At 40.7% G+C, this 10,190-nt stretch overlaps 1 long non-coding RNA gene across 1 annotated transcript; it reads right to left on the bottom strand.

Moving 5' to 3' along the window:
- Positions 1–253: 253 nt before the first annotated feature.
- LOC128475138 (uncharacterized) lies at positions 254–3,225 on the bottom strand. The gene is made up of 2 exons (XR_008346447.1): positions 3,139–3,225; positions 254–341 (listed from the first exon to the last, which is right to left on the bottom strand). It is a non-coding gene; the product is annotated as an uncharacterized LOC128475138 (long non-coding RNA).
- Between the last annotated feature and the right edge of the window lie 6,965 nt (positions 3,226–10,190).

Consider the following 10,190-nt stretch of genomic DNA (forward strand, 5'->3'; position numbering starts at 1 on the left):
CCCACATACACTTTTATAAAGACATCCATGCTCACATACACTTGTACATAGACATCCAAGCTCACACACACTTATACATAGACACCCATGTTCACATACACTTTACATAGACATTCATGCCCACATACACTTGTACATAGACATCCAAGCTCACATACACTTTGTGACAAACCCTATAGCATGAGGGCCATACATGTCACTTTTAGGGGTCCTAAGCACAGTCCTCTAGGGCAATCAGAGTCAGGAACAATAGTTTGAAGCAAAACAGTGCTTTATTTTTAACTGCTCAAACCCCAAAAACCAAATCATAAAAAGAAAACCTAGCTCCCAATTGGAGCCCTCTCTAACTTAACTATGCTGGTCTAAACTGACCAGCCTAATCACTCACTAACTCAACCTCCCAGCCAGACCCAGCTACGCCAGGCTCTGGAAAACCTCCCCCAGACAGCACACAAAAGAGTCCAGGCAGGTATTGCCTCACTTGGCTCAGGGATGATCTTGTTCAGGGCCTCTCCTTGCCCTGGGAGTACAGGGAACTTCCTCTTCCCCCAACAGTCTCCCTGAGTATCAGGCTCCAGGGGTTTTTAATGTCCAGCACCTGTGCCTGATGTCAGCCTCATAGAAATCCCGGACCGGATCCTGTGGACTTCTTGCCTCATGGAAAACCCGGCATGGATTTTCCACAAAATGGGGAAATGGAGCATTGGCCCACCCTGCTCTCCAATTGCTCCACCCCAGGGACCCATATGTATAATCTGCATAGCAGCTGTACTCAGATGCCATGCTTATCATCTCCCTGGGGTTCACACTGTCACATATCCTCCCCACCAGCTCAGAACCATGGGGCTGAGCGACCATGGGACTAAGCAGCTCTGCTGATGACGTCCCTCTTAGGTTGGCATCAGGGGGCTTTCCTTTCCACACACCATAAATGTGGCCCGGTAGTGGATACTTTCTCCTTGTATCCATCTGCCCTTCTGGGTTTCTGCAATGATCAGTGAATGGGTAACACTTTGCACAGCCACGTCGCTTCTCTGTACAAATGAAGACCATCGTAGTTTGCCCATTAAGAAGGTCTACCCTGTGTGGTCTACACGATACAGCCAAGCGCACACCATCTTCAAGCTGTTTCCCTGTAGCTTGTTCACCATCACTCCATTTGATGCGAAGCCCATGTTTATGGTCATTTACCCTAGATGCATGTAAACGGTATACCTTACTGTCACCCGTAGAAGGTTCCACCTTTGAAGTAGGGTTTCTACCGGACCTGGGACCACCTGCTCCCTGGAGCAGCTTACTGCCATGTTGCTCTACTAGTTGATCAGTACTTCCAGCACCATGCATAGTCCCTCCATCACGTAGGCCATAAAGGTTATTTTCCATGCCATTCTTCTTTTCCTCCAGACAGCTTGTTTTGTACTGTATCTGCTCACTTGCTGCTTGTGCAATTTGTGACGTTTCAGATACCTTGTCCATTTCCTCTTGGACCTTAATCTGTTTCTGTAGAGCTAGCTTGGCCTCCCTTTCTTCAGCTAGCTGTATACCCAGTTCATCTAACCGGAGTTGTAGTAGTCCATGGTTTTCTACTGCAGTAACCCTTTGTTCCTCAAGGGTTATTTTCACCTCACTCAGCTCTAAGGTTGATACCTCCAGTCGATGCCTGAGGGATATATTCTCTTTCTGCAGTTCAAGTCCAACTTGTTGCAGCTTTTCATTCGAAGTCTTGGCGTTCTCCAGACTCTCTGCCATTTTGTCTCTCTCGGCCTGGATATCAGCAACCTGCCTCAATAAAGTTTGCTTGTCCCGCTCTGTGTTAGTCAGTATTGCTTCCAGCTTACATTGGACCGTATCTCTTTCCCTTAAAGCCTGATCTCTGGAGCGGATAGCCAATGCTAACTCTTCCGCTTTTAGAAGGATAACTGCCTCCATTTGCTTTAGCTGGCCTTCTCTGGCCTGTAGCTGATCCTTGCAATATTCTAGTTCAGCCTTTACTTGGGAATACATGTCTTTTAGTGTTGAATTAGCCTTATGAAGTTCAGCACTCTCTTTACTGGCTTTAAACAAGACTTGGATTTCATCTTGTAGTTGTTTTATAGTCTCCTGCAGCTTTACCTTTTCTAGACGCTCAACTGCAAGTGTTAAATTCACACTGCTATTCTCAGAAAGGAGCCTAAATACATGCTCCGCGTCCTCTTTACCTTTCTGGGACACCTCTGCGAGACGTTTTTCAGCCACCAGCTTTTGTTCCTGCAACTGTTGCATCTCTTGAAGTTTTGCTGATGTGTCAACATCATGTTTTCCTCTATAAGCAGCCACTTCAGTTTGTAAAGTGAGATTCTCTCTCTCAAGCTGGCCAATAGTTCGGTGCAATTCCACCTGTAATTGTGCTGCTTGTTTTTTAACCTCTATTAATTCATGTTCCTTTAGCATATACTCATCAGTCAGCTTTTTGTTCTTGCAGATCTGTTTCCCAACATACTCTGACTGCTCAATCACATACTGATTCAGCTCATCTCTTGGCATAGCGTCCACTTTCCTGAGCTTGGTAGTCCATGCCACATTGTTACATTCACCACGACTCAGTTTGTCATAGCAAACATTCAACTCTGTCAGTCTCTTAATTTCATAGTCTCTCTGTTTGATAGCATCTAGTTTATCCGTTACTTCTTTCAGCTGCAAGTTCAAATCAGAGACTTCACCCTGGTGCAGCCACTTTAAGGATTCAATTTCCTCCTTTAACTCTTGTGCCTCAATACAGGACCCTGCACACTTTATATATGCCTTTTGTGCCAGTTTCAGTGGTTCCACATATCCACTGCAGGTTGGCTGGCGAGTGAAACATGGAAAGGACATTTTATTTCTGCTTTGTGGTCCTTTTCTCATCTTGCATTAGAGCAACAGTCAGCAATACACAAGGGCACATACCATGCAACAGTCTTTGCAGAGTTTCCACTCAATCCTCTGGGTTAAGCTGTAATCTCTTCTGGCACATCCACTGCAGCTTGGTAGCTTCAGGCCGCACAACACTTGGGGTTCCTGGATCCAGTGTAGCACTCGTCACCAGCATCTACTCAGCTGTTCACTTGGTTCCTGCTTTCTGCCCACAGACCATAGCAGTGCTCTGCCCGCATTCTCCACCATATGTGACAAACCCTATAGCATGAGGGCCATACATGTCACTTTTAGGGGTCCTAAGCACAGTCCTCTAGGGCAATCAGAGTCAGGAACAATAGTTTGAAGCAAAACAGTGCTTTATTTTTAACTGCTCAAACCCCAAAAACCAAATCATAAAAAGAAAACCTAGCTCCCAATTGGAGCCCTCTCTAACTTAACTATGCTGGTCTAAACTGACCAGCCTAATCACTCACTAACTCAACCTCCCAGCCAGACCCAGCTACGCCAGGCTCTGGAAAACCTCCCCCAGACAGCACACAAAAGAGTCCAGGCAGGTATTGCCTCACTTGGCTCAGGGATGATCTTGTTCAGGGCCTCTCCTTGCCCTGGGAGTACAGGGAACTTCCTCTTCCCCCAACAGTCTCCCTGAGTATCAGGCTCCAGGGGTTTTTAATGTCCAGCACCTGTGCCTGATGTCAGCCTCATAGAAATCCCGGACCGGATCCTGTGGACTTCTTGCCTCATGGAAAACCCGGCATGGATTTTCCACAAAATGGGGAAATGGAGCATTGGCCCACCCTGCTCTCCAATTGCTCCACCCCAGGGACCCATATGTATAATCTGCATAGCAGCTGTACTCAGATGCCATGCTTATCATCTCCCTGGGGTTCACACTGTCACAACTTATACATAGACATCCACACCCACATACACCTGTACATAGAAATCCACGCCCACATACACTTGTACATAGACACTCATGTTCACATACACTTTACATAGACATTCATGCCCACATACATACACTTGAACATGGACATCCAAGCTCACATACGCTTGTACATAAATATCCATCCTCACATACATAAAAACATACATATCCCCTCCCGCCAGCACACGCTTACCTTTCACCTGCAGCTTTTTGTCTGGCTGCTCGCACACTGCCTCAGTCCAGGTCAGAAGGGCTCTCTCTAAAGTATTTTGTACTGGTACAAAGAGACAGGAACAAGTGGTCATTTAGTTACGCCACTGTTGAACATCTTAAGTTTGTAAGAAGTTACCGTGACATGGATATTTAGTGTGGGGGGGGCAAGATGTGTGTGTTTCAGTGCATCACTTGAATGAAAATACTGTGCACATTCATTTAGCTGAGAATGAATATGTGTGTTTCAGTGTCATTGATATGTTTGAGAGTGGCCAGTGTGAATAAAAGTAATTAGTGTGAATTTGTGTCAGTTTTGTCAGAGAGCGTTTTTGGTGTAACGCACTCTAATGTATAGTGCCTAAAGGGGTTACTAGTTACCTCTAAAACTTCGGAGGAGTTGGCTATGGCAAAAAGTTAATACTTGATATCTATGGTAAACTTGGATTTAGGAGAAGCACCAGTTGTTTGCTGGTTTTATCTCTAGCATTAGTTATCAGTCATCTGCAGGTAAGAATTAGTCATCTGCCCCTTTCAGTAACAATGGCAGTTGCAGTTAGAATGGATGGAAAATTCAAAAGCGTTGCTACAGCTGTTAAAACAGCAAATCAGGTAATGGTGTGTGTTACTAAAACTATTGTGATTATGTTTTTGGTTAAGAGTGAACTGTCAAAACATCAATTATTTACCAGTTTTGGCATAGCCTATTTCTTGTTAGTAATTTGAGCTGCTACTTCAGAATAGCCTTTGGTGATTTGGATGATTTTTCATTACACAAGGGCTGTGCAAATGTGAAATTTGTTAGGCTCCTAGTTTATTAGTCCTCCTAGCTGTGAAACATGGTGGTGTTTCAGTTATTTTAAGGGATACATGTGAGTCCTGGTTATAGTTTTTATTTAAATTAAATTTAAAGTAGGTTAGGATGGGCTTCCATGCCAGTGGTTTGGGGACTTCATGTGGGTTATTTAGTTATTTTCTACCAGAAATATCTATACATGTGTATTTATTTTTGAAAAGGGAGCATGAATACATCTCTTGGTTAATTTGTTGAGAATAATATAATTATAATAATATAATATTATATATAATATATTATATAAAATATATATATTATATATAATTATAATATAATAATATATATGTTTGGACTCAATATCAAGTCTATAACACAAGCATAATATAGGTTGTAGGTTGTATGTCTTGTCTTTAGAAATCTTTACTTACTTTCAAGAAAGCACATGTGCAAGCAACAGATAATCCAAACAATTATGTGTTGTTGCTTTACAAGGTATAATGTTTAATATCAGCCATGCAGGGAGATGTGACTATACTACTTATGAAGAAAAATGTGCTCCTGCTCCTTGAAAAAGCTGCTATTAAATCAATTGCTTCTGAATCATCCTCTGTAACACAATGTACCCAGAATGCTCTGTGGTTTCATCAGCAGGACAGTCACCGGGATTTATAATAGAGTGGCTGTGTGACTTTTATTATTGGTTTACATAGCCCCAAACTCATCTGAAAAAGATAATGGTGCTGCAGAAGCAATAATAAGCAGGCTTATGCCATCTGTTGAAATAGTGTCTGGAATTGTTGTATTGCAGTTAGACATATAAGATAATAAAAGTAATGATTGCTATATGTTTATTAAATTACATCTGGTTAATTGTCTCAACCTAACAATCCAATAATTAAATTATATATATATATATATATTTTAGCGGAGGAGAGAGAGGGGCGCCGAGTGGTTTTCGCTTATCAAGTTTTCAGTACCCGCTCGGCGCCCCTCTCTTTCCCTCTAGCTCGGTCTCGGTGCCGGCTTGTAATGATGAGCACCGGAATATGACTTCTATTCCGGCGCTCAGCAGTAAAGCAGCGCGCACCGTGGCAGAGCAGGGAGACTCACCGCAGGACTGCTAAAAGGTAAGTGAAGTACAAAGGGGGGGGGTAGGGTAGATAATAGGGAGGGTAGATAATGAGAAGGTCGGCGGGGGGGGCGGCATTTTAAACCTCGCCCCAGGCAGCATTATGTCTTGGGCCAGCCCTGTATATTTACTATTTTTTTACTAATGAGCGTGTTTGTTGGAGAGTTGTATTTTTTATACTTTCACTTCACTGATCATAATTAAGGGCCAACACTAACAGGTCTGTAGAGAGAAGGCTCTGCACTTACCCTGTATAATGCATCATTTAATGTGTAAGGAGACTTAAAACTGACAGATTTCACTATACCTTATACAGGACCACCTGTGCTCTTCCTGCAGCAGGAACACACTAGTTGTGAGCCTTCATAATTTAGTGAGGTTAAAGAGCTGCAACACAACTCTCCTATCAACTCTACTTTTAGTGAATAAACTGCTGAAACCAAGCGAAATACAGCACTCGTTCTCTCCAGGCTCCCTTCCACATTCAAATGCACACCATCCTTCAGAAATAAGTGACCTGAATTCACTTCCAAATCATCATGTTTTATGGCAATAGCCTTGTTGCGGGCAACAACTTTTGAAATCACCTTACTTAGCTCTACTCTAGCACGGTTCACCCCATGTTCTTCCCTAAGAATAAATGAAAAAAAAAATTATGAAAACAAAAACCAGATGCAAGAAAGTATCTACTGGCTGCTTGTTCCCACAGTTGCGTTTACAGGATACAATTATGTACTTTCATGCACCAGTGGCCCCAAGTGGTCAGAGGATGCATAGTCAATTATAACTGATCATAGGTCATACACTAAAAATGTTAATAATTTCCAGTTTATTTATGTATTAATATAAAAAAAAAATCCCCTATTGTTTTTAGTAGCTCTGCTTATAGGTGCTGCCATTTTGCTGCTGCATCACACATTTTAAACCATTGCTTCACCCTAGGATATTTGTAATAATGGCTTTACAGAAGATCCATGAGGTTGTAAGCAAATGGTAGCGCTTAGTGGTCATGGATTTGAAAAGGTAAATTTGCATGAATATTATGGCTGTGTTGTGTATTACGGTACATCAAAATAATATAAATATTACAACTGCCTGGGGTATTTTGGTGCTGTGTTCAATCATGTTTTATCTCTGATGTGACAGTTCCCATTTAAGCTTCCCATTCTTGTTTGAGATTGTTTTGGACACAGTATACATTTGAAGAGGATGTGCATATGTTATAATTAACACTAGATGGCAGTATACTTCCATCCACCGCAGGGCTATTTGAGACAAAATGTGCATGCTGATACTTCTGTCACCAGAATCAGTTTTCATACATAATCCCCACCTGAAAGTATTTTCCTAACAAGAAATCTCTTTCCCATGTTGTCTGTAAAGTTCTACAAATAAACAGACCCTCTAGACAGGTATTTGTATTGATCTTCAATGTACTTATATATGGTTTACTTTTTGGTACATCTATGTCCACATTGCAAAGGAAATAAATCAAAGAGGCTAAACACAGTTCAGCGTGTTTTCCATTGAAATGTGAAGAGCCAAAACAAACCAAAATAACAGTAGATTATAAATTGCTGTTAAAAAGTGAGAGAAGGAAAATAAGTAACCAAGTTCAACCGTGTATTTTCTACTTTATAACCAGAATGCTATACAAAATCAGGTAGTAAAATTGTAGTAATAAAGGAAACCTCTTCCAAATGTTTTGTTAAAATAAAAAAAAATTGGCTTTAGCTTCCATTTGATTGTGCACGCAATTCTTTCAGCAATAACCGTAGAATAAGAAATACAGAAGATAGTTGTGTGTGGCACAGGAGGCCAGCGGCCCACCAGGCATTTGAACAATATACCGAATGGCCAGTCTGGGCCTGGTAATTGACACGCCCTACTCCCCGCCTATTTTCCCTTTAAATGTCAGCGGGAACGCCCCCAACGTCAGCGGGAACTCCCATTAATGTCAGCGCGACCGCCCACCGACGTCAGCCGCAAGGGAAGGCTCCGGGTAGCCGGAGCCCAGAAGTTCCCAGGTATGATCATATCCAATATACTAACTGCAAACCTCCCAAGTCTCCTGTTTTTTATGGGATAGTTCCCATTCTACAGGTTTTGAGAACTCCTTGTTGTGCAAGGTGTGTGCTCCTACATGACCTCAATGTATTGAAGTAAAGCACTGTGATAGGGCTTTCTTATGAGGCTGCAAGGTAAGTGGATGGTCCAGACCCTGCCTCTGATCATCATCCAACTACTCTCCTGTCTGACGGTAACCACACATGTAATAAAGGTATTCCCCCTTTGGAACCTACAATGTTGGGTGTATGCATGTGATTATACCACTAGCTATAGAAATGATCTCATTACGTATTCTGCATACAACATACAATATGAAGAGTGGATTGTAACATGAATATCCATGAACATATCAATTAGATAAATAATTAATCAAACCAATATACTTTCAGTAGACGCCTTTAAGTACATCTTCCTTTCATCTTCATTATGTTCCCTAATGGTAATGCACTTGATTTGTTGTTTACTGTTGTACTCATGTAAGGAAAAAAATAATATATGTCACCCTAAGGTTTCCTTTGCCTTTATGACTAGCTGCAAATCAAGTCCTCAGCATATATCAAATCAATATGTTCATAGCCTTTCATTTTGCATTGTTTTAATTGGAAAGTGTTTTCAAATTGAGTAAGCGGAATAGGGGATCAATTAAGACGTCGGTGGATGAAACATGTCAAACTGAAAAAAAGGCAATGCATGAATTAATTATGTCCAATTTTTACATTAGCTCAGCCTGCTTCTTGCCATGTGACATGCAATGATGAATGTAAATTTGTTATTGTTTTACTTGTCATGTTACTAACAGTCCCAAGCTGGTCAATAGCAATAGATAAGCTTGCTCTACTGGTCCCTCAGCTACAATCATTAAAGTGATTAAAGTGATCAGGAACAACTTTTCACATACTTCCTTCAATAATACCCTGTGGTAAAGAGAATAAAACAAATTTTGGAATACACACTATGTAAGTAAAGATAAAACTGCCTGAACCTTTATATAACACCTTGAGGATCAGAAAGCTTTTTTTTAATAGATAACCCCAAAAGATTGTAGGTGCCATTGTAGGTTTCCATAACCACTTTGTTCAGTAACCGTTACACAAGATATATTGTACATAGGTGATTTGTTGGTTTGGGGAAAATAGATGTCAATAACTTAGTTTGTTTTCAGATCTTAATCCTTAATTTTTGTGTATGCAAAATTTTAAAGAATTAAAAATTAAATAGTCTTTATATGTTTTTTTATTTTTAAGAAAAAAGAAAACCCAAAAGCAAAGAAGCAATTGTTTGGCCTCCACAAAGAGTTATATAAAAAAGAAATACTGAGAAGGAAAAGATCTACTCATAGGTGGGTACACATACTGTAGCAATAAAACATACAGGAAACTTTATAGGGAAAAGAAAAAATGTCGGTGCGCTAAGCTAGTCACAGGCTCCAATAATACAAATGTATAATACGAGGCCTACCAAACAGGTGTAAGCATGCTGCAAAAACAGTGTATTGGCTGTACAATGTATACAAAAAACAAAAACTGTCTGCGCTTCTTACCCTAATAAAGTTGGCAACAATTATATAAACATAATATAAATGAGAGGTTTTGGTTATATGAATTGGCTTTAACCAAAACCTCTCATTTATATTATGTTTATATATTTGTTGCCAACTTTATTAGGGTGAGAAGCGCAGACAGTTTTAGTTTTTTGTAGGAAACTTTATATCAATGGTTTTTTTTTACCTACTAAATGTGTGCACTTCCGTATATTACTAAATACAAAAGGAAAAAATACGTACGTTGTAAAGAATGCAAAAAGTTCTCTGAGAGTAACCACAGTGTGATCCTGGTTTTTCAGACAGAATGTCTGTCCTCTTCATTAAACAAACTCTTCATATCATTCATAGGGGCAGAGACTAAGAGAAACTGCACATCTGAAAAAAAATAGTTTCTTGTTTTTTTCATTCCGTGGAGGGTTTTGTAAAATAAAGATATGGAACTGTGCAATGTAACTACATATATTCCATGTCTTTCTCTGTGCAAAATCCCCTCATATGCATCTGACCTCTTCCCTACTCATCCCTAGCTATTTGCCATACTGGGAGCCCCCCTAATTTCTGCTTTAGACCTCAGAGCAGGGGTTCCACTGCAGTTTTGGAGCTGCAGCTTCTATTT

This window comes from Spea bombifrons, chromosome 2, assembly GCF_027358695.1.
Source record: "Spea bombifrons isolate aSpeBom1 chromosome 2, aSpeBom1.2.pri, whole genome shotgun sequence".
Taxonomy (NCBI): Eukaryota; Metazoa; Chordata; class Amphibia; order Anura; family Pelobatidae; genus Spea; species Spea bombifrons.